General features: G+C 41.0%; 1 long non-coding RNA gene across 1 annotated transcript; it reads right to left on the minus strand.

Annotated features, from left to right (window-relative positions):
* Positions 1 to 22,991, minus strand: LOC132781395 (uncharacterized). Its single transcript, XR_009631983.2, has 2 exons — positions 21,791 to 22,991; positions 1 to 233 (listed from the first exon to the last, which is right to left on the minus strand). It is a non-coding gene; the product is annotated as an uncharacterized lncRNA (long non-coding RNA).
* Positions 22,992 to 23,414: the final 423 nt, after the last annotated feature.

A 23,414-nucleotide genomic window follows, 5' to 3' on the forward strand; every position in this document is an offset into this window, starting at 1 on the left:
TTAGTACATTACTTCTTTATTTTGTGGATTAGTTAGGAGGTCTCTTCAGGTGATGAATCTCAGGGCTCAGCTGCTGAGACACCAAAAGCAAAGTGTAAAACTGACATCACTATGATAATACTCAAAGCAATGAAAAAGAGCCCCACTCCAAGGGCTGTGTGGGCCAAGTTGCGTGCTAGGCTGGAATACTTCTGCGCAGCTGTGAAGTCTCCCAAGCGGTTGGCTTTCCGGGTCTGTAGAGAAATAAAAATAAAGAATGACTTTGTGAGTATTTGGCAAGAAGATATGGGTAGTTCTAAGGAGTTGTGAAGCAGTCATGCTTTTGTTGGATAAACACATATACACACCAACGAATTAAAAAAACTTTGTCTTAATATTTTAATTACTTTTCACTAACTGTCTTGTTGACTATGTGAGTTCAAAAAAATACAGCAACATTTGTGAATTGAGCATTGTGTTGCTCTGATATAAACATACATTGACCATGGAGACATTTGCCTGGATACTTGCATACTCATTACCAATGTGTATGTTTACCCTAGTCAGGTAGATAAGAACTGTCCATAAAGCAAAATCTGGAAACGTTACTTTTGGATCATGGCTCCCAGAATTGCCCATCTACTGATTCAGGGGTCCTGGGAGCTGCAGTCCCAAAAAAGTAACCTTCCCAAATTCTGTTGTGAAGGTTGAAATTGCTGGACTTAGTAAAGGTAAAGATTTCCCCTTGATGTTAAGTTTAGTCATGTCTGATTCTGGGGTGGTGATGCTCATCTCCATTTCTAAGCCGAAGAGCCAGCGTTGTCCATAGACACCTCCTAAGTCATGTGGTCAGCATGACTACATGGAGAGCCATTACACTTTGAAAGCATTATCAACAGCCACAACAACAAAACCAGGAGCATTAATTGTTCCTTCTTTCTTGGCATCCTGGCCATCCTTGAATAGCCCAAAGTGACTATCCGCCAAATTGTGGCCTCTGAAGTCCCTTGGAGCACCTGACCCTCTATTTTGGAGGGAGCATGTGTCATTTTCTGACCCATCCCCTACTCAAAATAGATCATTATAATTGCCAGGTAATGAAACTGGTGATGTCATTTATCATGTTGGGTGCATTGATATGGCCCAGGGGGATGCAGAGGAAAAAAAATGCCTTACCCCCAAAAGGATGCCAGCCAACTATTTTCATTTTGGAAAAAGAGAAAATAAAATGTTGGTTTATATGTAGTAGTAACTTTGGGGTCCACTGGCCGAAAATTAGAACTAATCACCTTTAGCAATGTTTGAGAGCTCCTCTAGATGTAGCAAATGGGTTGGGGGAGGTTACAGTATTTATTTATTGCTGGAGTTTTTGAATGTTTTATAACATGACAAAACAATGTTACTGTGGACTCTTTTCTGGTGATTCCTGGCACCAACTGCAACATTTGTTCCTATCCTCAAAGGACTTTATTCCTAATTCTGATATATTTCGCAACAATGTCTTCCATTCTTTTTTTCTCTCTCTGATTTTTTTTGAAAGAAAACTATTACAGTCATTGTTAATGTCGTGGGATTTGAGTGGATAAGAATTTGATTTATGAATAATTTTATGCATCTCTCTGATACAGATATAGATTTTAAAAAGCAACATTATCCAAAAAGAGTCCCTATTGTCCCCCCCCCCCCCATTGTTTGCATACACATCTCTAACTCCCAAATGAGTCCCATTTGTTTAAATTCCCCAAATTTTGCCTCTGGTATTATTTGATATAGTTTTGAAGCTCGCCATTTTGTTTCATATATGTTGTTTTTCCAATACATTTGAAATAGGGTTGATGTCTATTCTGTTTAATTTGGCATTTGTTGCAACCACGATAGAGCTATTGGTTCAAGTCTATTTTTAAGTTCTCCTGATTGACATTTTCTAGATAAGAATGATTTAATCTAACTGGAGGTCAGCTATGACCAATAGTGCTGCAGAATTTGAAGAGGCGCGAATGGAGGGCGAAAGGGAGAAATGTGCCAAGAGGAAGGCGCGTCAAGCCAACCCTGACCACCTTCCACCTGGAAACCGATGCACTCACTGTGGAAGAATATGAAGATCAAGAATAGAGCTCCACAGCCACCTACAGACCCACTGCCAGGACACTACACTTGGAGGACCATCATCCTTGGTCTTGTAAGTTGTTCTGATGACATTTTATAGATATGATTTAAATATTTATTTCAATCTACTTATTTGATTTTTTTGTTTTTAACTATATTATTATAACTCTATTGTACCCTGCTATCTCTAGAAGGCCACGACGTCCGGGTGGGCTGGCACTCGTATGTTTGGTATGAGAGAGAGAAAAAAGAGAGAAGAAATTCTGAAATCACTTTGTAAGATCTTCATTATTAAGAACTAGCTGTACCCGCCACGCGTTGCTGTGGCCAACATTCCCTTCCTCTTTCTCTCCTCCTTTCTTTCTCTCCTTCCTTCCCTCCCTCTTTCCTTCCTTCCTTCCCTTTTTTTATTCTCTCCTTCTCTTCCTCTTCCCTTCCTTCACCACCCCTTTTTCTTTCCCTTCCTCTTTCTCCCCTTTCTTCCTTCTCTACCTATTCTCGCACTGCAACTCCCAGCAGTCCTCCCAATCAATCTATCTATTTACCTACCTATCTATCTCTATCTAATCCATCTATTTGGAGGATTGCTGGGAGTTGCAGTCCAGGAATAGGAAATTGGAAATATGTAGAAATTGGGATGCTCTAAAAAAAAATCCGAGAAGAAAGCTTGCAGCTTGGAAGCAGTGCATTTGGATCACCCTCCTCTCCTAAAGGGCCTGGTGTAGAGGATGCTGGGAGCTGTAGTCCAGAAGAGAGTGTGGATATTCTATTGTGTGCATTGTTTGCCGGGGTGAGTTATTTTTGCACATGCGTTGTAGCATCTTTTTGCTTTTTTGGCCCATTAGGTCCCTTCTGTTGTGTTTTTCAATGTTTTCATGAGTGATGGTCACTTGTTGGCCTGATAGGTGTATTGTGTCCAAATTTGGTGTCAATTCATCCAGTGGTTTTTGAGTTAACAAACATTACATTTTATTTATATAGATTTGGCAGAAATATAAAAAAACTACTTCTAATTCTAAAACCCCGCTATGGCAATCCACCATGGAGGCCAACCAAAGAAGGCTATAAAGATCTATTGACAAAGGGCTCATTCACTCTGAAAACACATGAGGAAGTTAAACAAAGCTTTGCCTGCACTGGCTCCATTATTTACAAATTAAGGAGTACTATAATAAAGATAAACAACTGGGTTTAATCAGAGAGGAATTTTGGGATAAAATTTTAGAAAGTGAAAAAACGACTATCACAAAAAATTATAATAAATTATTAGTGTGGTCAACAGAAGGGGAAACAGTGAAAGCCTGCATGATTAAATGGGCAGAAAACTTGAGAAGAACAGTACCACTATCAGATTGGGAACTAATTTGGAATAAAAAACTAAAATATACATATGCCGCAGACCTGAAGGAAAATTGGCTAAAGATGTTCCACTGTTGGTACATCACACAGAGGAAATTAAGTCTAATGTATAAAAATACGCAAAAGAACTGCTGGAAATGTAATGATCAAGAGGGTAATTTTTTTTCACATGTAGTAGACTTGTAAAGAAGCAAAAAAAATTGGGAGGTGATACATGTGGGATGTCAACACATTTTAAAGAAAAAAATCCTTAAAAAATGGACTATTACCTATTAGGAATAACCGACTCAGACCTATCATTAAATTTAAATTATGATATTCTGTTTACTTATCTGACCACAGCTGCTAGGATTAGTTATGCAAAATACTGGAAGCACAAGACGAATGGTTATACAAAGTAAGCAAGATTAAAGACATGGACAAATTAATCTTATTATTAAGAAGAATTTGTGAAGTCCAATTGCTTCCTACCACCCCAGGCAGGAAGCAGCCAGGCTTTGAAGCTGCAAGGCCTTGCAATGCTAATTAAGCTGGCCAATTGCAACATTCACACCTGCCTCCAACAGACAAGAGTTCTTTCTCCCACCCTGGACATATATAAACCTCACTTGCCTAGTTTCCAACAGACCTCATAACCTCTGAGGATGCCTACCAAGTGAAATGTCAGGAGAAAATGCTTCTGGGACATGGCCAGATAGCCCAGAAAACTCACAGCAACCTATTATTATTATGTTTAATTCTATTTTGGCATCTCAGTCAGGGATAAAAGGGGAATAATAATAAATATTAGATGAACAGATTGGTCCAAGGTAGAGGAATGCAAAAAAGATGAGAAAATAAAAGAACCATTAAAAGAGAATGTTTTTAATGGAGAAATAAGAAGAATAGATTCATTTCACTCTAAAGAAAAGAGTTTCTCACCCATTATTCAGAACACTATAGAACAGACAAGTTTATAGCCGCAAAGGACTAGATAGAAGTCACCAGTTTCTCTCTCTTTTCCTTTATGATTATTAACTCTTTCCTCTCTTCGCTTTCCCCCCTACTTTTCTTTTGCATTATTGTTCTCCCACTTTATATGTATATGGAAAATATCCCTTCTTGTCCTCTTTTTACCCCTAATAAAACACTATTGGAAAACAGAATTATAACTCTATTGTACCCTTCCCTGAACTTTGGGGAGAGACAAATAAGAAATGATAAATTAGAACCAGCAGCAGCAACAACAGATTTATCTTTTTTTCAAAAAAAAAAAAAAAAAGGAGAAAATTTGCCCTAACCTGCATATTTTTGTATTAATGTGGGCCAGTGTAAGGGAACGGGAAAGGACCATTTTTTAACTCCTATCCCTGTAGGTCGCATCAATGTGTTGTGGTGAACAGAAGCAGAAATGATATAATTACCATTTTAAAGTCCAAAATAGATGCTAGAGGTATGAGTTTACGTGCAGCGAGAAAGCAAAATGGTTGCATTTTTGGACAATTTCCTAGCATTTGGGTAAGAAAAGCAGAAATAAATAAAGAGAATGGTTTTTAAGGGGAAGGCATTGGAAGCCACCAAGGAACACTGTCACAAATCCCCAACCCTGTTGCTTATGACTGACTTTGGCCCAATCCATTCTTAAAGTGCTGCTAGAGCTTTCTACAGGATCTTTCCCACATTGAAATTTCATCTTGAGTACACTACACAGTGACTCTTTCCGTATCTCAACTCCATGAAACAATACATGTGATAATCTATATAAATAAAATGTAATGTTTGTTTGTGGGATTAATATAACTCAAAAACCACTGGATGAATTGACACCAAATTTGGACACAATACACTTATTAGGCCAATGAGTGACCATCACTCATTAAAACACTGAAAAATACAACAGAAGAGACTTTGAAAGCCAAAAAACAAAAAAACCCATTACAACAACGCGCAAAACCACATATAAACACACACACATATATACACACATAACACATATACACAGACTGAGCCACAGCAACGTGTGGCAGGGGTTGGCTAGTAATCTATCTAAATAAAATGTAATGTTCATTTGTGGGATTAACATAACTCAAAAACCACTGGACGAATTGGCACGAAATTTGGACACAATACACCTATTAGGCCAATGAGTGACCATCACTCATAAAAACACAACAGAATGGACTTAAAAAGGCCAAAAAGCAAAAAGATGCTATAATGCACAACTCCCCCTGGCAACCAAAACACACAAGAGCATATCCAGACTACAACTCCCAGCATCCCCTAGACCAGGCCTTTTAGGAGAGGAGGATGATCCAAATGCACTGCTCCCAAGATGAAAGCTTTTTCCTCCTTAGATTTCTTTGAGAGTATCCCAATCCCTGCGTATTTCCAATTTCCTATTCCTGGACTGCAACTCCCAGCAATCCTCCAGATAGATACGATAGATAGATATATTAGATAGATAGAGATAGGTAGGTAGATAAATTGATCAGGAGGACTGTTGGGAGTTGCAGTGCAAGAATAGGTAGAGAAGGAAGAAAGGGGAGAAAGAAGAAGGGAAAGAAAAGGGGAGGAAGGAAGGGAAGAGGAAGAGAAGGAAGGAAGGAGAGAAGGAAAGAAAAAAAGGGAAGGAAGGAGAGGAAGGAAGGAGGAGAGAAAGTGAGAGGAAAGGTTGGCCACAGCAATCAGTGGCGGGTACAGCTAGTATATTAATTAAAATAGCTATTATTTAGTTTTCCTTGCACAGTCGCCTAACTAGCCTGTCTGTTGTTGGGCTTCTTTTTGTCCTCATAGCTCAGCATGCCCCACTTTCAACTAGAGTCTCACCAGTACAGAGTAATACACAGCAGCGATGCCCAGGGGTATACAGCAGCAGATCGATGTAAATATGGAGTAGATCAGGTAATCAGGTGCCTCAGTGGGTTGGATACTTGGGATGATGATAGAGTGTGGAGGTTGTGCAGATGGGCCTGGACTGAATCCTGGACCAGGTGGAATATAGTAAGGCTGGTACTGGGGTGGCATCGGCAGAGTTGTCCCATAGCCCAAGGCAGGCGCTGATCCGGGTAGAGGTTGTAGTGAATCAGGCATTGTGAAGGGCTGCTTTCCATACATGGGAAGTAGATCCTTGGTCTAGGTTTTCTCTCCTCTCCTTTGTAGTTAGGAGTTTCTACTCCTTTTTCAGTTCTCTGTCTTCCTTTTTTCTGGTCTACTAAGCTGTTGTGTTGCCCAGTTTCACTCTTTCTGTGTTATATGCTGAGTTTTTCACCTTCTTTCTTCTACAGTGCTCAACCAGCTACTTCAAATCTTCATTTCGGTGGATGCTTCCTGTAGCTTCTTCCCCACCTAATCTCTCTTGGAAAGGTGGACTTCTCTGTCCTTCACAGCCTCAGACCGGCTCTAGGACTGATTGAATTACTACTTTGGCCTTCACAGCCCAAGAGAAGTGACCAAGATATGGAATGAGGCAATGAATAACCCAGGCAAACAGACTGATTTGGGGGTAGCAACCGAGATAAGGGAACAAGATATTTCTGAGGAGCCAAGACCTATTATCTCACTGTCACAATCCTTAGTATTGTTGTTGTGTGCCTTCTAGTTGTTTCAAACTTATAGCAGCCCTAAAGAAAACATACAATGGGCTTTTTTGGCCCATGAGAACAGGGTGGCCTTTGTCTCCCACTGAGGCTGAGTGTGTCCTGTTTAAGGTCAGTCAATGGGTTTTCATGGCTGAGGAGGAATTTATGTTCAGGTCTCTAGAGTTGAAGCTCGGTGCTCCAACTACTAAGCTCCATTGACTCTAATTCTCACTATGTATGGGGAAAACATATTCAATCACTCTACTCTTTGTCACTTTCACCATTTTACAACTGAGAGCAGGCTCAAGCTTCTGAATTTTTAAAAAAAGTGCTCACAGAAAGGTTACAGGTTAACAAAGTAGATTCCTGGTCACATGGTACCAAAGGCAATAATAACTTGGAAAGAATAAGTAAATGTTCCTTATTGTTGTTGCTGTTGTTGGGTGCCTTCAAACTACTTCCACTTTTGGCAACTCCAAGGTGAAACTGTAACATGGTTTTCTTGGCAAGATTTCTTCAGAAGAGACTTGCCTTTGATTTCCTTTGATGCTAAGAGTATGACTTGTTGGTCAGATCACATCTGGAATCACACTGTGTCCAATTCTGGACACTGCAATTGAAGGGAGATGTTGACAAGCAGGAATGTGTCCAGAGGAGGGTGATTAAAATGATCAAGGGTCTGGATAACAAGCCCTATGAGGAGTGGCTCAAAGAGCTGGGCATGTTTAGCCTGCACAAGAGAAGGCTGAGAGGAGACATGATGAGGGCCATGTATAAATATATGAGGGGCAGTCATAGGGAGGAGGGAGCAAGCTTGTTTTCTGCTTCCCGGGGACTACGACTCGGAACAATGGCTTCAAACTATAGGAAAGAAGATTCCACCTGAACATTAGGAAGAACTTTCTAAGTGTGAGAGCTGTTCAGTGGAACTCTGTGCCCTGGAGTGTAGTGGAGGCTCCTTCTTTGGAGGCTTTTAAGCGGAGCCTGGATGGCCATCTCCCGGGGGTGCTTTCAATGTGATTTTCCTGCTTCTTGGCAGGGGGTTGGACTGGATGGCCCACAGGTTTCTGATTCCAGGTGTGGTCTGACCAAGGCAGAATAGAGCGGTAGCATGACTTCCTTGGATCGATAGACACTAAACTCCTATTTATGCAGACCAAAATATCATTGGCTTTTTTTGTTGTTGCTGCATGCCATTGTTGGCTCATGTTTCACTTGCTGTCCACAAGGACTCCAAGATCTTTTTCACACACACTGCTGTTGTCCTCCATTCTGTATCTTTGCATTTCATTTTTTTCTGCCTAAAATGAATGTCTTGGTTTTTAAAAAATCACTTAGCACTCAACTATAACAGTCTAAATCTAAATGAATACAGTTATCTGAGGAATCTGTTGAAAGACATGGGCTCAGTCCCTGAAAACCTGAACATTAAAGGTTAACCGGCACATACTGAGATGGGGTGGGAGTGGAGAAGCCTTGGGAATTCCCTAGACCCACATCCTGTCTCTGTTTGTCTTTAGTTCCTTCCACTGGCAGGGTTTATCTGCCTTATGCTGTTAAGCATGCGTGCTTTAGTTCAGGAAGGCATCTGTCAACAATGTAAAAGAATTAAATCTTCCATCTGGTCAATAGCTATTTATGCCCAAAAGCCATTTTGAAAAAAAGAATAGCACACTTCATTTGATATTTATATACTGAAATAACCCTGTCTTTAACTGATGGAAAAATGGTGGCAGTAGAGACAGTGGTTCATTTAAGGTTAGCATTTGGCTTTCCAGATGTTGTGGTGAGGTGGGGAATCCAAATGATCTCCATTGCTGATCAGGGCTGATGAGACTTGTAGGTCAACAACATCTGGGGAGCCATAAATAGTCCACCTCTGATTTCAGCGTATGCTAGGAAGAAGAATCATTATTTCATATTGCTATTTGTTCATACTTTCACTTGCTTCTTTTGCCCTTTATTTTATGAAAAAGAATCCTATTTCAATAATTGTAACTATGAAAGATTTAATCTATGTGGAGCAGATGGTAATGATGTCCTGCACTGTGGCTAATATCTGCTTTTAGTCTCCTTGTGGAGAGAAAAAGTGGGGGTATAAATAAACATAAACATAATAATAACAATTATTATTATTATTATTAAGCACAATACTCACATCACAATCATGGAAAAAATGAACTATGGATCGTCGATGTTTCAATCACAAACAACAGCAGGATTGACAAGAAGCAACTGGAAAAGCTTACACCAGCATTTCACAACCTGGGGGTTGGGACCCCTGGGTGGGGGTCACTAGGGGGTATCAGAAGGGTTGCCAAAGAGCATCAAAAAACATTTTCTGTTGGCCATGGGGGTTCAGTGTGGGAAGCTGGTGGAGTTCAGAATGCTTTTTGATTGCAGGTGAACTATAAATCCCAGCAACTACAACTCCTAAATGACAAAATCAACCTCTCTCTCCCCCCAACCCCACAAGTATCCAAATTTAGATGTACCAGGTATTTGTGCCAAATTTGATCCAGTGAATGAAAATACATCCTGCATATCGGATATTTACATTACAATTCATAACAGTAGCAAAATTACAGTGGTGAAGTAGCAACAAAAATAATTTTATGGTTGGGGGTCACCACAGCATCCTACTTGGATCTGCATGCATTATTCACCAATACATCACACAGTCCTAGACACTTGGGAAGTGTCTGACGTGTGATTTAATACAAAAGCCAGTATAGTGATCTTGTTTGCTGTGTACATATCTTGTTGTGTATCAAATAACAATAATAGAACAGCTGGTTTCAAATTAAAAGGGCATTCAGCTCTTGACATATGTGAAAGGAAAGTCATCAAAAGTTGCACAACTCATATTATAGGGACATACGAGAATATAGGGACATATGTAGAATGCGGCAAAAAAGCCAATGGGATTTTGCTCTGCATCATTGGAGTCTAGTATTTAGATCCAGGGAAGTCACGCTGCCCCTCTATTCTGCCTTGGTTAGACCATATCTGGAATACTGTGTCCAATTCTGGCCACCACAATTGAAAAGAGATGTTGACAAGCTGGAATGTGTACAGAGGAGGGCAATAAAAATGATCAAGGGTCTGGAGAATAAGTCCTATGAGGAGCGGCTTAAAGAGCTGGGCAAGTTTTGCTTACAGAAGAGAAGGCAGAGAGGAGACATGATAACCATGTATAAATATATGAGAAGAAGTCATATGGAGGAGGGAACAAGCTTGTTTTCTGCTTCCATGAAGACTAGGACGCGGAACAATGGCTTCAAACTACAAGAAAGGAGATTCCATCTGAACATTAGGAAGAACTTCCTGACTGTGAGAGCTGTTTAGCAGTGGAACTCTCTGCCCTGGAGTGTAGTGGAGGCTCCTTCTTTGGAGGCTTTTAAACAGAGGCTGGATGGCCATCTGTCAGGGGTGTTTTGAATGTGATTTTCCTGCTTCTTGGCAGGGGGTTGGACTGGATAGCCCATGAGGTCTCTTCCAACTTTATGATTCTATGAATGTGAGAAACATGAAGTCAGACAGACATAGTAAAAGAAGAAATGAAATATATAAATATTGCTGTACTTGGGATGAGCAAGCTAAAGTGAACAAGAATGGGACATCTTGAGTCAGAGAGTAACAATGTTTTACTCAGGAAATGAAAATCTGAGAAGAAATAGGGTGGCAGTAATAAACGGAAGAGAGATGCAGCAAAAGGAGTCAAAGGATCAAATAATATCATAAGATATCAATATCACTGTAATCCAAGTTAATGCTTGAACTACAGAGGAAGAAGAAACTGAAAGATTCTGTGCTGGAACCCAGGAGGAAATTGATCATAGTTTGGCTTCAGATGAAGAAATCAAGCAGGAGAGCTTCTGACTTAATATTGTCAGGATAACCATTTTTTCATTGCAAACACATTTTAAGTAATTCAGAGTTGTTTGAAGCTAATGAGCATGCAGAAGAGTTTTCCAACCAGTCATGAGTCTATCAGATGGTGTTATTATCAACAATTAATGAGTTTCCTATGCAAATATAACATAGGGGTGTTTGGCCAATGCTTTGATGAGATCAAGTTAAATTATATCCACAGTATACCTACCATCCACTAATCCAATAATGTAATCAAAAGAGATAAAGAGCTGTCTGGCAGCATTTTTAAAAAGATGCCCTTGTTAATGATTGCTCTGTTGGCTGCTTTGTAATCTGGTCACAAATCTCGAGGTGACTTGGGCAAGTTGCTGAGCCATTGAGTAAATCTCAATCTCTCTTTCTCTCACTCTCGTCAATCCATTCACCTTAGAAAACATGTTGATCTAGGAAAAACGATAAATGCATCCTAGTAAAAAAATAGATTCTGGCATGTAAGTGCAAAGATTGGGTTGCTCAATAGTAGAACTACAGGAATTTGATTCAATTCCTGGACATTGCTAAAAGATTTCAAAAAGCAGGGCTGGGATTAACCTTTGCCTCTTGGAGATAACACAGATAAATAAAATTGCTCTCTGCTTTTGCACTAGGGAGCTCTATAGAAAACTGAATGTTTTGCTACCTTGTTGAGGGTCATAGCTTGAAGAGAGGAAGGCATGGAAGTCTGCACTTCCAGAAAGATCCCAGAAGAGATACTACCTCACTGCAAGAACTGCATTATATTAAAGGTCCCATTAGAAATCTGATAGGAAGGAAAAGTATGTTCTGGGATACTAATGAACATCAGTAACACAGTGTGGATCCAAATCTCTCTGGCTACATCTCTGCCACCATGTGACATGATTTTATCACAAGGGCCCACATTGGGGTGAATCCATAGGCTCACAGCAGGTGACATGGAGAAGCTGGTGCTCCGTGCACCACATCGCCTGCCTTACCTCCTTCTTCATACCACCGGGGGGGGGGGGGGGGAGCATTGCTGCCCAGCGTCTCCCCATTGAAAGCAAGGCAACACAGGAAGGCTCCTGTGTTGTCACAGTAGTGGTGGGGTTCACCTCCCTTTTTGGCATGGAGCCTGGCCGGGAAGTGCCTTTATGTTGAGTGAAGAGCTCCGTGCCAAAAAGGGAGGTGAACAGCATACGACAGGGGAAAAGTCCCATCTGATGAGGTGGTAAAAGACCTTATCCAGTGAGTGGGGGGAAAGTGGGGAAAAGCAGATGGAACCACCTTATTTCATTCCCTACCATTGATGTCCATGTTCTGGGATGGTCATCCCTCCCATGTTTTTTCCTCATCTTTCTCTGCGTGTTGTCGAGTGCTAAGCAACTCCTAAGTATGTCGTATGGATTTTGTTTCCATATGCTGCGGAAACAGAGTCCCACTGAAGGTGCCCTTACGTCATGTGATGGGTCCCATGGGACTCTGTTTCCAAAGCACATGGAAACAAAGGCCAGATTTTCATTTATAAGGGAATAGATCAATAAAGAAATATAAACAGAAACAAGCATTCATTGAGATATGGAAAGATGATTGAAACTGCAATGAGTCAGACACTGAGCATTGGATTAATTCAATAAAAAAATAAACATATTAGGACCAGAGAAACACAAGGGAAAATGGGTTGTTGTAGGTTTTTCCGGGCTATATGGCCATGTTCTAGAGGCATTTTCTCCTGACGTTTCGCCTGCATCTATGGCAAGCATCCTCAGAGGTAGTGAGGTCTGTTGGAAGTAGGAAAATGGGTTTATATATCTGTGGAATGACCAGGGTGGGACAAGGGAAAATATTGGCCAAATGGTACAGAACCCTACTTAAATTAGCCCATATAACCAAATCATTATCAAAGCTATGTTAGCACAAATGCAACGAAATCGGCTCTTTTATACATATGTAACAAGATTAAAATTATTAATAAAATAAATAAAGAGATAGAAGAAGTATTAGGGTGAAAAGTAGAGCTAAATAAAAAGGTTTTTGTATTCAGAAAATTGAGAGCAAGAGCAGCACAAATAAATGAGCAGATACCATAAAACATATGATAGAAGCGGTCTAAGCAACAGTAGCCTGTGGCTGGAAAAAGCAGGAAAAATGGGAATTAAAAAAATGGTTTGAATGCTTAACAGACTGTAAGCTGCAGGATTATATTTTTGAAAGGAGCTTGAAACAGGTGTATTTCAAAGGGAAAAGAAAATATAAAGAACTAAATCACATTCTCTTCACAACTGATCATTTCAAATTGAAGTTACAACTGTTCCCAGTGGATGGGGGGAAAGAAAAACATTAGACACAAGAGGTAGGTAAGTGTCAAACTGGGACTGTTTTTTTTTGTCATGTCAGGAGTGACTTGAGAAACTGCAAGTCGCTTCTGGTGTGAGAGAATTGGCTGTCTGCAAGGACATTTCCCAGGGGACACCCGGATGTTTTGATGCTTTTACCATCTTTGTGAGAGGCTTCTCTCATGTCCCCACATGAGGAGCTGGAGCTGATAGAGGGAGCTCATCTATGCTCTCCCCAGATTCGAACCTGTGACCTGTCGGTTTTCAGTCCTGCTGGCACAGGGGTTTAACCCACTACACCACCGGGGGCTCCTTACTGGGACTGGTAAGGATAATGCAAATAAGATGCATTGTATTGAGAAAAATGTAAGTGGAATTTCATTATTGAGATTTGTATTACCCTACTTGTGTTCACAATTAATAATAATAATAATAATAATAATAATAATAATAATAATGGAAACAAAGTCCAGACTATGTAGAATGAGGTCCTTAATGTGGCCTTCAAACCTCTCAATGCCCATGTGTCAGGCCTGCTTTTAAAATTCGGGAGCACCATGTGAATGATAGAGACAAATGTTCCACCCCTTATGTTTTCTCACAACCTCCCTTTGCCATTTCCCCAAAGTTATCTTGAGGAGGACATTTTATTTACCATGTCAGAAGCAAATTGGGTACAGTTATAATGTATTTTAAAACAAAGTTAAAAACTTGGCATTATACTAAATGTCTTTTGACCAGAAGATGGCTACTTGGAGTGCCTTTGGTGTCGCTGTGAGAAGATCCTCCATTGTGCATGTGGCAGGGTTCAGGTTGCATTGTAGGTGGTCTGTGGTTTGCTTTTCTCCACATTTGCATGTCGTGGACTCCACTTTGTAGCCCCATTTCTTAAAATTGTCTCTGCATCTTGTGGCGCCAGAGCACAGCCTTTTCAGCACTTTCCAGGTCACCCAATCTTCTTTGTGCCCAGGAGGGTGTCTCTCATCTGGAATCAGCCACTGATTGAGATTCTGGGTTTTGGCCTGCCACCTTTGGACTCTTGTTTGCTGTGATGTTCCTGCAAGTGTCCCTGTAGATCTTAGGAAGCAGTTTCTTGATGTAAGGCACTGGCTTGCTAGCTGATATCTGAAGAGAGGATGGGCCAGAGATGTCAATGGCTTGGTCCTTTCATTACAGGTGGACATAATTTGCCCCATATCAGAATAAATCCAAAAACGGGTTTTTTTTGTTTTGTTTTTCTTAATTAATCTCAGACAGCCACTCAACCAGCTCCAGTTTAAACAATGCCTAGGAAAGTTATTTTTGGTCTCTTATTCCTAGAATCTCATGTTTGCTGCTCATATTGACTGAGGAATTCAGTCAACATGGGGCGGGGGGGGGGGGGGATTCTAAACTCTGGAAACTGTGATTAGCAGATATTTGTCATCTTAGTGTCCTTGATAGACTGGAACTGTGACCCTTGGCAGGGATCAAACAGATATAATCTGTATACTGGGACACAATAGGTTAAATGTTAACTGAATCCTATTGCTAACTCCCAGTTAAAGCAAGTAAACTGTTGAATTGGGAGTCAGTACATAGGTACAGTCCACTGATTCTATGTGCAAAATTTGCCGCAATTCTATTGTTGGTGGGGTTCAGAATGCTCTTTGATTTTTTGGTGAACTATAAATCCCAGCAACTACAACTCCCAAATGTCAAGGTCTATTTTCCCCAAACTCCACCAGGGTTCCCATATGGCATATTGAGTATCCGTGCCAAGCTTGTCCAGATCCATCGTTACTTGAGTCCACAGTGCTCTCTGGATGTAGATGAACTACAACTCCAAAACTCAAGGTCAATGCCCATCAAACCCTTACAGTATTTTCTCTTGGTCATGGGAGTTCTGTGTGCCAAGTTTGGTTTGATTTCATTGTTGGTGGAGTACAGAATGTTCTTTGATTGTAGGTGAACTATAAATCCCAGCAACTACAACTCCCAAATTACAAAATCAACCCCACACAATCGCACCAGTATGCAAATTTGGGTGTAATGGGTATTTGTTCTGAACTTGGTCCAGTGAATGAAAATACATCCTGCATATTAGATATTGACATTACGATTCATAATACAGTGTTCCCTCACTTATTGCGGGGGTTACGTTCCAGGACCTCTTGCAATAAGTGAAAAACCATGATGTAGGGATGCTATATTTATTTTAATATTTATACATTATTTTAGTAGTTATACACTATTTTAAGTCTTTATAAACCTAAAATAAAGTGAAGGAAAGGAAGGAAAGACCCTTCAAGGCTGGAGGGAGGGAGAACTGAGGAGGGAAAGCGCCTCAGAAAGCGATGGCGGCAAAAATCCGCGTAATAACAAAAATGCTGCAATATATATTTTAAATTAGCCGTCCCTTGTCATGCATTGCTGTGGCCCAGTCTGTGTTTTGTGTGTGTATATATGTGTCTATGTGTGTGTATATATGTGTATATATTTGTGTATTTGTGTGTTTATATGTGTATATGTTTATTGTGTATATGTGTGTGCTTGTCAATATGCATATTTGTGTGTATATATGTATGTATGTATGTGGATATGTATATGTGTGTGTATGTATATGTATGTGTGTATATGTGTATATTTGTATGTGTTTGTGCATATGAATATGTGTGTGTATGAATGTGTGCATGTGCATATGTATATGAGTGTATGTGTATATGTATATATTGTGTATTTTTTGGGTTTTTAAGTCTGTTCCACTGGGGTTTTGTGTGTGCGCCTGTGTTTATGGGTGATGGACACTTGTTGGACTGTTAGGTGTATTGTGTCCAAATTTCATGTCAATTCGTCCAGTGTGGGTTTTGAGTTATGTTAATCCCACAAACGAACATTACATTTTTATTTATATAGATTAATATTTATTGAATTAGCGAGTCTGCTAAAAGTGAACCATGAAGTAGCGAGGGAACACTGTAGTACCAAAATTACAGTTATGAATTAGCAATGAAAATTATTTTATGGTTGGGGGCCACCACAACATGAAGAACTGTATTAAGGGGTCACAGCATTAGGAAGGCTGAGAAACACTGTACTAGACATTTGGTTCATTATCATATTAAAATCAGAACAGAATGCAATTTCTACCCTATTCCTTCTGTATTCGCTTCATTACAAAAGTGGCTGCTTTAAATGCACTTTCAAAAGAGCACAAATAACCTATCATTTGACCCTGCAAAGAGGAGCAGAATTTTGAAGAAGGCCAGTTCAAGCAACTCACACAAACAAAAGATTAACCAGGCATTCCCCTTTCCCATAAGTAAACACCAAGAGTAAGGGTTATGGGGGATGCAGTCAAACAGGGTTTGTTCTTGCACCATTGGAACGCATACTCATTTTCAATTTATATATGCATTTTGCTTGTTTAAAGATATGTCTGTGCTGTCCACTCAAACTGTTCTTGGGCTGTTTACATGAAAAAGACAGCATATAAAAGACAAAACCATAAAAGCCAGATGCGGCAGAGAGCAAGTAAACATAATAAAACTGGTGTTGCTCCCAGAAATACACAAATTCTAAACTCTGAAACGGTTTGGGAAATGTTAAACTTGAGGAATTAACAACTCCCAATAATGCTCAGAGAATATGTTTATGGTTGAGGGATTCTGAGAGTTACGGTATTGGTGATCCCAATTAATGGAGACCCATTGAATGAATGGGATCTTCATATGCGTGGACTCAAATATTCAACATTGGAACTTTAGTTGAGACTAGCCATACAATTCAGTCGGGTTTTTTGTAAATTGGTTCTACTGAGGGTTCAGGTTTGAAGCAATCTGAGATCCATTGAGTTATCTTGTGATACGGTAATTTATTTGGCACTGGGCCTCTCTGAGGGTGCATCTATATTGTAGAAGTAATGCAGTTTGACACTACTTGAGCTGCTATGACTCAAGTAGTGTCAATCTGCATTACTTCTATAGATGCACTCTATATGCCCAATGGTTGGAGAGGGGTTGGCAGGTCTCAGAACAATGGGTATAAGAATGACTTGTGATGGAGTTAAATCTTTCCCAACTTGATTCTGAGAGGAGACATGATAGCCATGTTTAAATATGTGAGGAGAAGTCATAGGGAGGAGGAATAGGCTTCTTTTCTGCTGCCCTGGAGACCAATGGCTTCAAACTACAGGAAAGGAAATTCCACATGAACATTAGGAAGAACTTCCTCACTGTGAGAGCTGTTCAGCAGTGGAACTCTCTGCTCCAGGGTGTGGTGGAGACTTTTGGAGGCTGGATGGTCATCTGTCAGGGGTGCTTTGAATGCGATTTTCCTGCTTCTTGTCAGAATGGGGTTGGACTGGACTGGATAGTCCACGAGGTCTCTTCCAACTCTATAATTCTATGATTCTATGAAATAAGCTAGTCTAAAAATTCCATCCTCTCCAATTAACAGGGGATGATGGGTGCAACAGTAAAACACATCTGGATGTCAGTTTGAGGAAGGTTGTTCTATCCACTACATTAGTTGGTTTCCTTCATGTCAGACATTTCTCTCTCTCTTTCCATAACAATTGTCTATCTAGTTACTATCATCCTAAAAAGTAAATAAAGTTCATTTTTCAAGGTTTTGGCATGTGGCTCCACTGCATGACACAAACCAAATGGTGTTGCAATATCTAAACAAAGTCAGCTTTTTATTGCTTTGGGGAAAATCCTTGCTCAATCCCCTAATTAAAGTTCTCAGCCCTACTATGCAAATGATCTGCCCTATGCGCAAGATCATGAAGAGGCTAAGTGAGTCATTGTTTCCTTTGTGATGTGTGCTCCTTTCTCCACGGGGGAGGCCTTGAAATGTAAAAGTGTTGATATCAAGAAAATAAAGGGTCACAGAACTTTAGAGATAACGTTCTTATCCAAAATTGCAGGCGCTTGTTCCCAGCCAGACCAACAGAAACTCATGGCTGTAAAGGCAAATGTGTCTGCTGGAGTTGAAGGTTTAATTGTATAAGGATCATACCCTCCGACATTTCACTGGGGAAAGAGACAGTCAAAAAGATGTGGTAAGGCAAGGCGAGAGCAAAAGTTATGAATGAGGAAGAAAACAATATGTATGGATTGAATTTAGGGCAAGTCAAAGTCTCTCCCTTTCTCTGCTCTCCTTTCTGTTGAATTAATTGTGTTTTTTCCCCCTCGTGTCAGGAGCGACTTGAGAAACTGCAAGTCACTTCTGGTGTGAGAGAATTGGCCGTCTGCAAGGACATTGCCCAGGGGACGCCCGGATGTATTGATATTTTGCCATCCTTGTGGGAGGCTTCTCTCATGTCCCCACATGGAGAGCTGGAACCGATAAAGGGAGCTCATCCGCCTCTCCCCGGATTCGAACCTGCAACCTGTCGGTCTTCAGTCCTGCCGGCACAGGGGTTTAACCCACTGCGCCACCGGGGGCTCCTAATTAATTGTGTAAGGTTTTCCCATGAAATTAAGTCCAGTCGTGTCCGACTCTGGGGGTTGCTGCTCATCTCCATTTCTAAGCCAATGAGCCGGCGTTGTCCGTAGACATTCCAAGGTCATGTGACCAGTATGAGTGCATGGAGCGCTGTTACGTTCCCGCTGGAGTGGTACCCATTGATCTACTCACATTTGCATGTTTTTGAACTGCTAGGTTGTCAGAAGCTGGGGCTGATAGCAGGAGCTCACGTCACTCCCCAGATTAGAACCTACGACCTTTCAGTAAACAAGTTCAGCAGCTCAGTGGTTTAACCTACTGCTCCACCAGGGGCTCCTGTGTAAACTATTTTTTCAGTTTGTCCCCGGTGGCACCTATCAGCTCCAGCTCCTCATGTGGAGACATGAGAGAAACCTCCCACAAGGATGGTAAAAACATCAAAACATTTGGGCGCCCCCTGGGCAACGTCCTTGCAGATGGCCAATTCTCTCACACAGAAGCGACTTGCAGTTTCTCAAGTCACTCCTGACACGACAAAAAAAGAAGTTCAAACTCAATTTGCAGTGTGCAGTAAGTTAAAGAGGATAAAGGGAGAAGCTGAGAAAATAGGACATTTTTAAAACACCCGAAAAAAAAATGAAATGATAGAGAATTAATCAGAATTCTCCCTGTCAAATTCGAAAGTTATTCTGTATTAATAGGAGATGTCACAAGAGTGGTCCATGCTCTTGTTACATCTCGAATAGACTAGTGCAACACACTCTACATGGGGTTGTTTTTGAAGACTGTTTGAAAGCCTCAAATAGTCCAATGAGTGGCAGCCAGACTCCTCACCAGAGCAGCATAAAGGGAGCACACAACCCCCCTGTTAGGTCAGCTCCACTGGCTGCCTGTCTGCTGCCAAAAACAATTCAAAAGCCTGGCTTTATCCTATAAAGCCCTAAATGGTTCCAGCCCTGCTTACCTGTCTGAACATAGTTCTCAACCTGACGGTCATGGCCCCTGGGGGGGGGGGGGTTACGAAGGGGGTGTCAGAGGGGTCACCAAGACCATCAGAAAACACAATATTTTCTGTTGGTCATGGGGGTTCTCTGTGGGAAGTTTATCCCAATTCTGTCATTGGTGGGGTTCAGAATGCTCTTTGATTGTAGGTGAACTCTAAATCCCATCAATTACAGCACCCAAATATCAAGGTCTATTTTCCCAAAACTTTATCAGTGTTCACATTTATGCATATTGAGTATTTGTGTCAAGTTTGGTCTAGATCCATCATTGTTTGCATCCACAGTACTCTCCAGATGTAGGTGAACTACAACTCCAACATCTGGAGTGAATGCTTCTGGAACATGGCCATACAGCCCGAAAAACTCACAACAACCCAGTGATTCCAGCCATGAAAGCCTTTGACAATACAGAAATTAAATAGTTTGCTCTTCTTTCTATATGGCTTGTAAAGCTATAGTTTTTCTGCAGTGGGAATGAGAGCAAAAAATGTCAGTCAAAAATGTGTGGCTTTCAACTTACATTGAAGTCCAGCAGGAAATAAGTGGTTTGTTTCTCGAACAAGCCATGCTTGGGACCAGAAATCCTAGCATGTGAACAGGAAACTATTTCCCCAAAATTCACAAGCACAGACAAGCAGAATGTGGTTTCCTGTTGTCAGCTTTTGAATCAGCTGCTACATTCTGAATCAACGGTTAACATTTCTCTTTAACTTTCTCTGAGCAGAAGTGATTCTCTCATGTTACAGCAGAGGGAGACAGGAAGCAGGTTTTTGCTAAACTACTTTTCTCCTGGCGCTCCTATGAAGAATTTGTATTCACTTTTTAAAATTGGTTATAAAATCATAGAATCACAGAGTTGGAAGAGACCTCATGGGCCATCCAGTCCAACCCCCTGCCAAGAAGCAGGAAAATTACATTCAACGCACCCCTGACAGATGGCCATCCAACCTCTGTTTAAAAACTTCCAAAGAAGGAGCTTCTACCAAACTCTGGAGCAGAGAGTTCCACAGCTCAACAGCTCTCAGAGTCAGGAAGTTCTTCCTTATGTTCAGATGGAATCTCCTTTCTTGTAGTTTGAAGCCACTGTAGTTTGAAGTCTAGTCTCCAGGGAAGCAGAAAACAAGTTCGCTCCTCCCTCCCTATGACTTCCTCTCATATATTTATGACTCATCTCAGCCTTCTCTTCTTTAGGCTAAATGTGCCCAGCTCTTTAAGCTGCTCCTCATAGGGTTTGTTCTCCAGACCCTTGATCATTTTAGTTGCCCTCCTCTGGACACATTCCAGGCCAGCTTGTCAATAATATCTCTCTTGCCCATGGGAGTTCTGTGTACCAAGTTTGATTCAATTCCATCATTGGTGGAGTTCAGAATGCTCTTTGATTTTAGATTAACTATAAATCCACCAGTATTCAGTTTTCAGCATATTGGGTATTTTTGCCAAATGAAAATATATCCTGCATATCAGATAGTTACATTATGATTCATAACAGTAGCAAAATTACAGTTATGAAGTAGCAGAGAAAATAATTTTATGGTTGGGGAGTCACCACAACATCAGGAACAGTATCAAAGGGTCGCGGAATTAGAAAGGATGAGAAACAGGGCCCTACATTAAGGCATTGAAGATTTATTTGTATTTATTATTTATTTCAAATATCTGTATCCCGCCCTTCTCTACCTCCGAAGAGGGACTCCGGGAGGCTTGAGCATCAGAAAGAAATATTATTTTACTTTCTCTTCAACATATCTGCTGCATCTAAGATATGGCAATACAGTATTATTGGCTAAGCATGACAGCACTGATAGAGAGAAAACCAAATGAAATGAGACTTTCATATTAGCTACTGGTTTCTGAAAGCAGGGGAGTTGTTTGTGCTCAAAGCCATGGGAACAAAAGTTAGGGCTAAATGCCAATTGTTGGTAGCCACACTGATGTTTCTACAGGTTGTCAGGACTCAGAATAAAACTCAGGTGCCCCCTGCCCCCTTGCTGCCCTGTCCTAACCTCTCATCCAATACTGGTATTTGGAGACAACTTCCTTCCCTTTGTAGCGTCTACCTTATCTATCCCCAGTTGCTCACATCTAGCTCTTGTTCAAGAGTTCCCTTGTCTCCCTCAAAAAGAAACACAAAAGCTAAATAATTTACCTCATCTGGGACTCTGCTGTCTCTTTCCTCTGACTCCACCCATCCAAATGATATCTGCCATCCACAAAGTTTTGAAGGGAGCTGGGGAAGTAGAACACAACGGAGTAGTAAATGAGCATGTTCCTGGAAATGCTATTTTTACTTGCAAGGCTGAATACAATGGAGAGAGCAGATGCTAGAAACAAGTGCCTCACAAACACAAATATTTAGAAAAGAAGAAGCCAGATAAAGAAGGGTCAAAGTGGTGATGATGTTGGAAATGCAGTAATGTTTAGCTTTAAAAAGTGAAGCAGTAAGCTGTAGTAATACGGTTAGGTAATTTGAATGACTTGAAGCATCCTCCATCTATGTCTGCCTATCCTGACCCCTCTGTTATGTCAGCTAATACTTAGAGGGATGCTTCTCCATGTCTTCTTCTTCCCATGAGTTTTGATGCTTCGGGTCCAATTTATCTTTGAGATCACATCTCCTTCTATGAACTGGTGTGGGCTTTGTTGTGGATTCCACTTGTGGCCCCATTACTTAAGATTGGCTCTGCATCTCATGGTGCCAGAGCACAACCTGTTCAGTGCCTTTCAGGTCGCCCAGTCTTCTGTGTGCCAAGGGGGCAGCAGATTATAGGAGCTAGAAGGCAGCAGATTACAAGAGCTGTCTTCAGAGACATGTCAGCAGTTTATGACACTGTAAACCATTGCAGAAAAACTTATAACATCACAAAGGACTACCACTTCACCTGCTTCATAGGAAATCTGCTACAAAACAAGAGCTTTTTTGTTGAATTCCAGGGCTAGAGAAGCAGATAGTGAAAACAGAAGAATGGCCTGGTCTCAAGGGAGTGTGCTTGCTCCATCAGTGTTTAATATCTACACAAATGATCAGTCATTTCCAGAAGGGACAGAGAGTTTAATCTATGCTGATGATTGCGCCATCACCGCTCAAGCCGGGAGCTTTGAAATGGTTGAGCAGAAGCTATCTGAAACTCTAGGTGCTCTTACTGACTATTACAGGGCAAACCAACTGATTCCTAATCCATCTAAAACACAGATGTGTGCTTTCCATTGTAAGAACAGACAAGCATCTTGAGCTCTGAGGATTACCTGGGAAGGAATCCCACTGGAGCATTGCAGCACACCCAAATACATAGAAGTTATTTATTTATTTTATTTCGGGCACTTCTACCCCACCCTTCTCAACCCCCCGGGGGTGGGGGGGTGGGACTCAGGGCAGCTTACAACCTGATTCAGAAAGTTACCCTGGACCGTGCTCTGACCTACAAGAAGTACTGCTTGAATATCAAGCAAAAAGTGGGTGCTAGAAACAATATCATATGAAAGCTGACTGGCACAACCTGGGGATCACCACCAGGCACAGTGAAGATATCTGCCCTTGCACTTTGCTACTCTGCTGCTTAGTACACATGCCAGTGTGGAATACATTTCACTACGTTAAAACAGTGGATTAATGAAACTGTTAATGAAACATGCTGCATTATCACAGGATGTATATGCCCCACACCACTGGAGAAATTATACTGTTTCCCAACAGATGTACCATCTGGCATCTGTTGGGAAGTAGCAGCCAATAATGAAAGGATCAAGGCATCGACACCTTAATCAATAAAATG

The sequence above is a fragment of the Anolis sagrei genome, chromosome X (assembly GCF_037176765.1).
Source record: "Anolis sagrei isolate rAnoSag1 chromosome X, rAnoSag1.mat, whole genome shotgun sequence".
NCBI classification, from domain to species: domain Eukaryota; kingdom Metazoa; phylum Chordata; class Lepidosauria; order Squamata; family Dactyloidae; genus Anolis; species Anolis sagrei.